Raw genomic sequence first — 7,986 nt, 5'->3', positions numbered from 1 at the left:
CCATTTCCTGAGAAATGGAACCCAGCGGTGGCAGCGGTGCAGCATTAAACTCTGCGGCGGCAGCGGTGCAGCATCAACACGCCCTCAAATTCCAACTCCCGTCCACCATTAAACTGCTCTTTTGATCGAATTGCTCTATGTTTTTCGTTAATAATTGTTGAATCTCTTCTCTCATTGATAACGACGCTATTCTACCGCCCCTCCGGCATGAATCCAACGCATACTCCACCTCCGATGAGAGTTGTGGAGCTTCATGCTCACCAAGTGTTTGATAAAACGTTTCAGTATATTTCAGTGTATTGTTTCAGTATATTTCGTTGTATTTCTAATTTATGAAACAGTTTCTGATATATTTCATTGTATTCCATTGTATATACGCATACTACAATTTTATATTTCTTAAACAATCAACCATATTTCATTGTATTCCAGTGTATATTTTTCTGTATTTGGAAGTATTTCTAAAAGTTTGGAATGGAGTAATTTGGAGAGAGAAACGTGGGTTATTATGGAAATTCAACAGTTATGCGTGATACATGGTTGATTTAATTTGGGGATAAGGCATCATTACCCCCCTCACCTAGTAGCGTTTTTGCTACGACACACCTTACATAATTTTTGGTCCTATCACCCCCCTAAACTATTTAAAACCGTAATATTTTACCCCCTAAATGTTGATGTCCACTCTCATATGGGAGAGTGACATACACTCTCCTTTCCACATGTGCATTTATTTATTTTCTTTTTTAAAAAAAAAAAAATCAGCTTACGTGTCAATTTTCAAGAATAAAAAAATAAAAAACTGATTTTTCTTTTAAAAAAATTATTTTTAAAACCCATTTTTTTTTAAAAAATTGAAAATTTGATTTTTTTTAAAACCCATATGTTTTTTAAAAAAAAAAAAAAACTGAAAACATGATTTTTTTTTTAAATATGGAAAAATGGACTTGTTAAAAATATGGAAAAATTGTTTTTCTTGTCAAAATTTGAAAAAAAAAACTGATTTTTTATAAAATTTTGAAAAAATTAATTATTTTTTTAAAATGTGAAAAACTAGATTTATATTTTTAAGAAAATATAGATTTTTAAGAAAAAAATTAAGTTTTCCCGTTTTTTATGTTTCTCACTCTCTCAAAGAGAGTGAAACACACTCTTCTTGCCACGTCAACCTTAAGGGGGTAAAATATTATTGTTTTAAATAGTTTATGGGGGTGATAGCACCAAAAATTAGGTAAGGTGTGTCATAGCAAAAACGCTACTAGGTGAGGGGGGTAATGATGCCTTATCCCATTTAATTTGACTTACCATTTAAAATGAAAGAAAAGAATTTATTTCATAAATACAGCCTATTTTTACTCTGCCAGATTTTGTATTTCAGTGTATTTCAAAAATGCGAACTCTGCCGGATTTTGTATTTTCGTGTATTTCCCTGTATTTCAAAAACGCGAAATAGAACCGAATACAACAAAAACTAGCTACGATACATAGAAAAAGTAGGTATAAATTGTTAGAAGCTATTAAAAGGTAGCTGTTTATGTAAGTTTCACATTTTAAATAGGTTGAATTTCTTTAAGCGCAACCCAATGGGCAATTTGCACGATTGTCTTTATTCAAGGGTGGTGACCATAGTAAAAGTCATAGCAAATCCAGTAGCTGCTTGTACTAAAAAACAAGTGAGTGTAATTCCCCCTAAACAATAAAATATATTGACGTGGGGAGGAACGTATTTACTAGTTATATCATCCGCAATTGCTTGAAATCAATTCTGGCTTCAAAAGGGACATTTTTTTTTATGAATAAATGGAAATTTTACCTTGTCAATTTTTGGCAATGTCGGTTGTGAACTTCTTTTCGTGGAGAAGAAGCAATGACAGTATCTGGGGAATAAGCATCGGCTAACTCTGTGCCAACAGCCGCGGCAATACAGAGGATGCAAGCGTTATCCGGAATGATAGGGCGTTCGTTCTTTAATTTTTACCCTACACCTAAAATACCCCGAGGTTGTACGTTCGAACCCCTGCTTAGTAAAAAAAAAATTGCAAGGCAAAGTTTCATAGCAATGCTAGATCTATTTGGGAAGAAGTTAGGCCTAACTTTTGTAAAATTACAAGAGTAAAATAAAAAAAAATTGACTTGCAAACCTCTGTTTGCCTTAAGGCAGAGGTTTCCGAAAAAGTTAGGCCTAACTTTTGTAGAATTACAAGAGTAAAATAAAAAAAATTGACTTGCAAACCTTTGTTTGCCTTAAGGCAGAGGTTTCCTGAAGCCTTTCCGTCCGAAATTGTTTTGTTTACTGAGCAGGGATTTAAACCCAGAACCTTGGGGTATTTTCGCCACCTTTTTAAGCAAAGGCCAAAATTAAAGACTAACAGTTTGAGGGGAAAAACTTAAAGACCAATGCCTTTGAAGGACAATCCGTGCAAAAAAATGCAACGCAACCCAAATACTTGATTCGTTACATAATTGCACGGTTTGGCCTTCAAATGGGCTAGTCTTTAATTTTTGTCCTTCAAATAAGCCGATCTTTAATTTTACCCCTTAAAATCGAACTTATATCTAGCGGGATATAAGTTATTTAAAGACGCAAGGCATAATGTATGTGATATTATGATGCGAAAATATAAATTTGTGCCTCCCGCAAAAGCTATTTGTCTTGAAGAATAAAAATTAAAGACCAACACAAAATAGGGCTAAAAGTGCAAATGACCCGATTGGTGAAAGGGCAATTCACATAATTGCCCTTCTTTTAGGGTGGTCTTTAAATTTTACCCCTCATATTTGTGTTCTTTAAAATTTTGCCCCTCAGATTTGTGGTCTTTAAGTTTTGTCCTTCGCTTGGAAAGGTGAAGTTCTGGGTTCGAACCCCCGCTCAGGCATAAAATAAAAAAATAATTTCGCAAGGCAGGGCTGGGGGACTGTATGCCAGATCCGGCATACAGTCCTTAAGGGAAAACTTAGATTATGCTGGTGGGGGCAGACTTTGCCTTGAGGCATACATTTTATTTTATTTTACTTTTCAAGGCAAACTTTTAGTTATGCCTTAAGGAAAAGTTCCGTCTTATGGGGCATATTTTTAGTTATGTCTTAACTAAAAGTGTACCCAATAAGACATAACTAAAAGTATGCCCCATAAGGCGGAACTTTCCTTAAGGCATAACTAAAAGTTTGCCTTATAAGGCAAAGTCTACTCTTTAAGGAAAAGTTCTGTCTTATAGGGCATACTTTTGGTTATGCCTTAACTAAGTAGGCGTTTGGCCATAAGAATTATTCACTTTATTCCGGAATTTTTTCACTTTTCAGCATTTGGCCATAAAAATTCCAAATACAACTTGAAGTTGTATTCCGGAATACCAAAAACTCCAAAAACTTGGTTTTAAAAAAAATTCACTTTTTTCACTTTTTTACAATTACATTTCACCAAAAACTACAATTTCAAAAACTATGGCCAACACAGCTCCAACTCCAACTCCAACTCCAAAATTCCAAAAAAAGTGATTTTTTTTTGTTTCTATGGACAAACGGGGCCTAAAAGTCTACCCCATAAGGCATAACTAAACTATGCCTTAAGGAAAAGTTTGCCTTATGGGGCAGACTTTTAGTTATGCCACCTCCGGCATAATCTTAGTTTTTCCTGAAGGATTGTATGCCGGATCCGACATACACACCCTTCAGCCCTGCTTTGCGAATTAGTTATGCCTCCTCCAGCATAATCTTAGTTTTTACTTAAGGATTGTATGCCGGATCCGGCATACACATCCTCCAGCCCTGCCTTGCGAAATTATTTTTTTATTTTATGCCTGAGTGGGGGTTCGAACCCAGAACCTCAGGTATTCGCCCACCTTTCCAAGCGAAGGGCAAAGCTTAAAGACCACAAATACGAAGGGAAAAATTTTAAGACTACAAATATCAGGGGCAAAATTTAAAGACCACCCCAAAAGAAGGGCAATCCGTGCAAAACAATGTTGGTGAAACTGGTCTTACAAACTAAGCCCATTTTGACGAGTCTATTCATTTGATTGTGCGGATTGCCCTTCAAAAGCAATGGTCTTTAAGTTTGCCCCTTAAATTGGTGGTCATTAAGTTTTGCCCTTCGCTAGAAGCCCCTCGGTTCCGGGTTCGAACCCTCCTCAGTCAAAAAAATTAAAAAAAAAAATGCAAAATGCACTCCATTATTTCGGAGCTCGAATCCAATGGCACGCGGGATACACTCCATTATTTTTGGAAGGAGGGTGTCTGATCTTTACGGAACAACCATGTAAACACAAAATGCAAATAAACTTCTGGCAAATATACTCATTAAGAACCATTAAGAACTATAGACTGTAGTTCATGGATAGCCACTATGAGTTCAAAACATTTTCTATTTACAGTCGTGCATTGCTTAAATATCCTAATGATTATCACATATCCTTTCTAATCATTAACTAATAGATTAATGAATCATAATCTATAGGGGCGGAGCTACAGGGATGCAGGGGGTTCGGCTGAACCCAATAACTTTTACGTGGACCCTATATTTGTACTAGAAAATCCAACACATATATATAAATATTTAAATACGCACCCTCATAAAAACGAAGGCGGGTGGTTCAGTGGTTATTGGCTTATTGCGCGGCTAGCAAAGCCTTTTGATATCTTGAGATCTGGGTTTGAAACCCACCAACTTCATCTGTTTTTTTTTTTTTTTGTTAAATTCCTTTCTTGCTAATGCTATCTCTTCTTTTTTTTTTAAAAAAAAAAGCTCACTCATGCTGTCATGCATTAGTGTTTCCCTAGGCTAAACCAACTGGTAAGCTTTTTTTCTTATTCCTATACGTAGTTTTTTTTATTATTTAAAAAAAAACACAAAATTGATAATTGAAAATCAAAAAGCACGTTGACTGTAAAACAAAAAACATCCTATTGTTGGACTGTTGGTTTTTTCATAGACCTCAAAGTGTTAAACCCAAAAACTGACTTTCCAAGAAGTTAGGGTTCTAAACTTTTGTGATCATCATCGCCACTGCCCATCACCTGCCGCCCACCACCCGCTGCTTGCCGGTCGCCGGAGCTTGGTGTACGAACCTCCGCCCCTTGTATCAGTCGCACGTACTCTTTGTCTCTTCCTTCTTTTTTTTATTTGTTTGCCTATGATGTGAAAAATTATTCAAAAATTATTTTTTAATCTTTAATTCTAGGGTTGTCCCACCATATTGACCTTTTATATTTATCTGATTGTTGTTTTGCTTCCCAAAATTTCAAGGCCAAAATCCCCAACAAGCCGACAAATATGTGGTCCCTTTCTTATTTTTAATGATTTATATAGTGCAATTTTCTTCTTTAAATATGATACCATACAAACTTAGGATATTTTTTTGAAAATAAATTACTCTTGTTAGCTATCTTTGATCGTTTTCAAAAGATAACAACTCGTCGAGTGTAATGATAATGCTTATAAACATATAGTGTTTTAGTATGTTGCTTTTTTAAATACCCGTATTTGTTCGTCAGTTTGACGGTCGTTGGACATTAGCTTGAGATCGTTGTTTTGTCTTAAAATGTCGAACCGTCAAACTTCAAATCCTGTCTCCGCCTCTGATAATCTAATAAAGAAAAAAAATAACGGGATATTTGCCTAAGATTATGGATGTAATCTTATCATCCACAATGATACAAATATATTTCATACCTCCTAACACATGCTCAGTATTAAAATGCTGTTATTAGTCGACTACTGAACAAAAAAAAATGAACAAATTAACACTATATATACTTGCTTAGAGAAGTACATTATCATATCTTAAGGGGTCTTGACTATTTGATCTTTTTTTTCCCCTTCTCTTCTTCATAAATATTCTTAACATTTTATTTAAAGTTGTAATATAACGGGAATCTCAGCTCGCATTGTTGGAATACTTCTCTTAATTGTTCTAGTTAGTGGCATCATGGTTTCTGCTGATGTGTTAGGGCGGCGCATGCTCGGTGCAGGTGGCTCAGGTGGCGGCGGTGGCGGTTTATGGGTGGAAGTGTTGGCAGAGGCGGAGCCAGGATTCGAAGCTTGTGGGTTCGGGGTTCTAATTCTTTAAAGTTACTGGGTTCTTAATTAATAATTTGTACATATTTGACAAAAATTTTAATACAAATATATGGTTCGGACAAAAGCTACTGAGTTCGGCTGAACCCCCACCCGAAGGGCTGGCTCCGCCCCTGAGTGTTGGTGATGCAAGTGGTGGTACTGGAATTGGTGGTGGTTTGCTTGGTGGGGAAGGTATGGGTGCTGCTGGGGGGGGGGGGGGGGGGACACTAAATAAATTAATTTACCTTATCCTTGCAAAAGAAATTAAACTTATGCTTCTGTTATTATTTTTATTTTATTCTTTGGAGATTGTAGTGTTTGGTGTGTTTCTTTTTGGATTCGCTCTTTCTTTCGTGGATTTTGATTCATCCAAGAAGAGTTTTCTTGCTTTATTCAAGTCTTTCACATATTGTAGCATTTATATGTATTTGTGTGGTTTATTTTTGTCCAAATTTTCGGAGGTACAATTGTGTTCGGAGATTAATGACAATAGTGGAGTGTGAATTACTTTTATATTTGTTTTGATTTCAAGGTTATTTCCATACGTGTTTAGTATGTCTTTCATCTCCATAATTAAAGCCAATGGTACTACATGCATGAAAGGATCCATCAAAATTTGGAAGGGCTACTTCATAGCACGTTATTTTAGTACTCTTGTAAACAACATTAAAAATTAGTTATAATGACCAGAGTTAAGCTTTATGCACTGAGGGATCTAGTAGCTCAGTTGGTTGACTACATGAACTCTCATCTTGTTGGTGAGGGTTCGAATCCCCACATTATAATTCCCCTCCTCTATCCCCTATGTAATAAAAACAATTTTAAAAAAAAGCTTTATGCACTGTGTAGAAAATATTTATAAAATCAAATCATTTAATAAAAAATTGCAAATAACTTTATTTAATAGAATTGATCATCAACCTAGAAAGATTGACAACTCATATTTTAAACAGCGGAAAAGGTCCGGATCTTCCCTTCTACTAGTTAAAAGGTGGTCTCACATATGCCCTTAACGTTATTTTTTGGGTTACTCATGCCCTTGATTTAACGGAAACCCAACAAAAATATTGGAGGGCAGATTTGTGTTTCGCATAGTATAGGGGCATATTTGATCCACCGAAATTCCTAAATATTATGGCAAAAAACAAAACTATGGCACAAAATATCATTGTATTCCAAAACATAAAAACATTTGCAATTGCAATCCATGCATGCACCATTACGTTACATCTAAATTATACAACTAAAAGATTAAATGCAACTACAACCATCTTTTAAAGATTGGTTTCACAAACAAGAGCACCATTTTGCCTTTTCAAAAGATTTGTTTTACTAATGATGATATCATTTTTATTTTTCAATTTGTTGATGACCTGGATATTTTTCGTCTTCCCAGTCCTAGTATCCACACAACAGTGCATGTAACAACTGCCACACAAAATATAAGCATAAAAAAATTCATTACAGATTTGCCATAAAAAAAAAATCACATGGAAAAAGAACTTACATTAGATTTATGACATCTGAAAAAACGTTTCCCGCAGTGCTGAAACTTTGATAAAAATAATAGAGAGAACATTACATTTTAAGCATTTATACGGTCTTATGTAAAATTCAATGTGGTTTGTCCCTTTCGCGAATTCCATGCATAACAGAAATTTCATGAATCTGTAATGACTTGTGATTTTTTGAGATCTCTAATAACTTGCATTAGACTTGTGATTTTTTTTTTTTTGTGACAGATCTGTAAAGAATCTTTTTTTTTTAAATATTTTGTGCGGCAGTTGTTGTATGCATTATCATTTAGATGTTGGGACTGGAAAGACGAAAAATATCCAGAAAAACTATCCAGATCATCAACAAAATGGAAAAATAAAAATGTTATTATCATTAATAAAACAAATATTTAAAAAAGGGAAAATGGAGCTCTT

This window comes from Lycium barbarum, chromosome 7, assembly GCF_019175385.1.
Source record: "Lycium barbarum isolate Lr01 chromosome 7, ASM1917538v2, whole genome shotgun sequence".
NCBI lineage: Eukaryota > Viridiplantae > Streptophyta > Magnoliopsida > Solanales > Solanaceae > Lycium > Lycium barbarum.
This window is presented reverse-complemented; position numbering follows the sequence as displayed.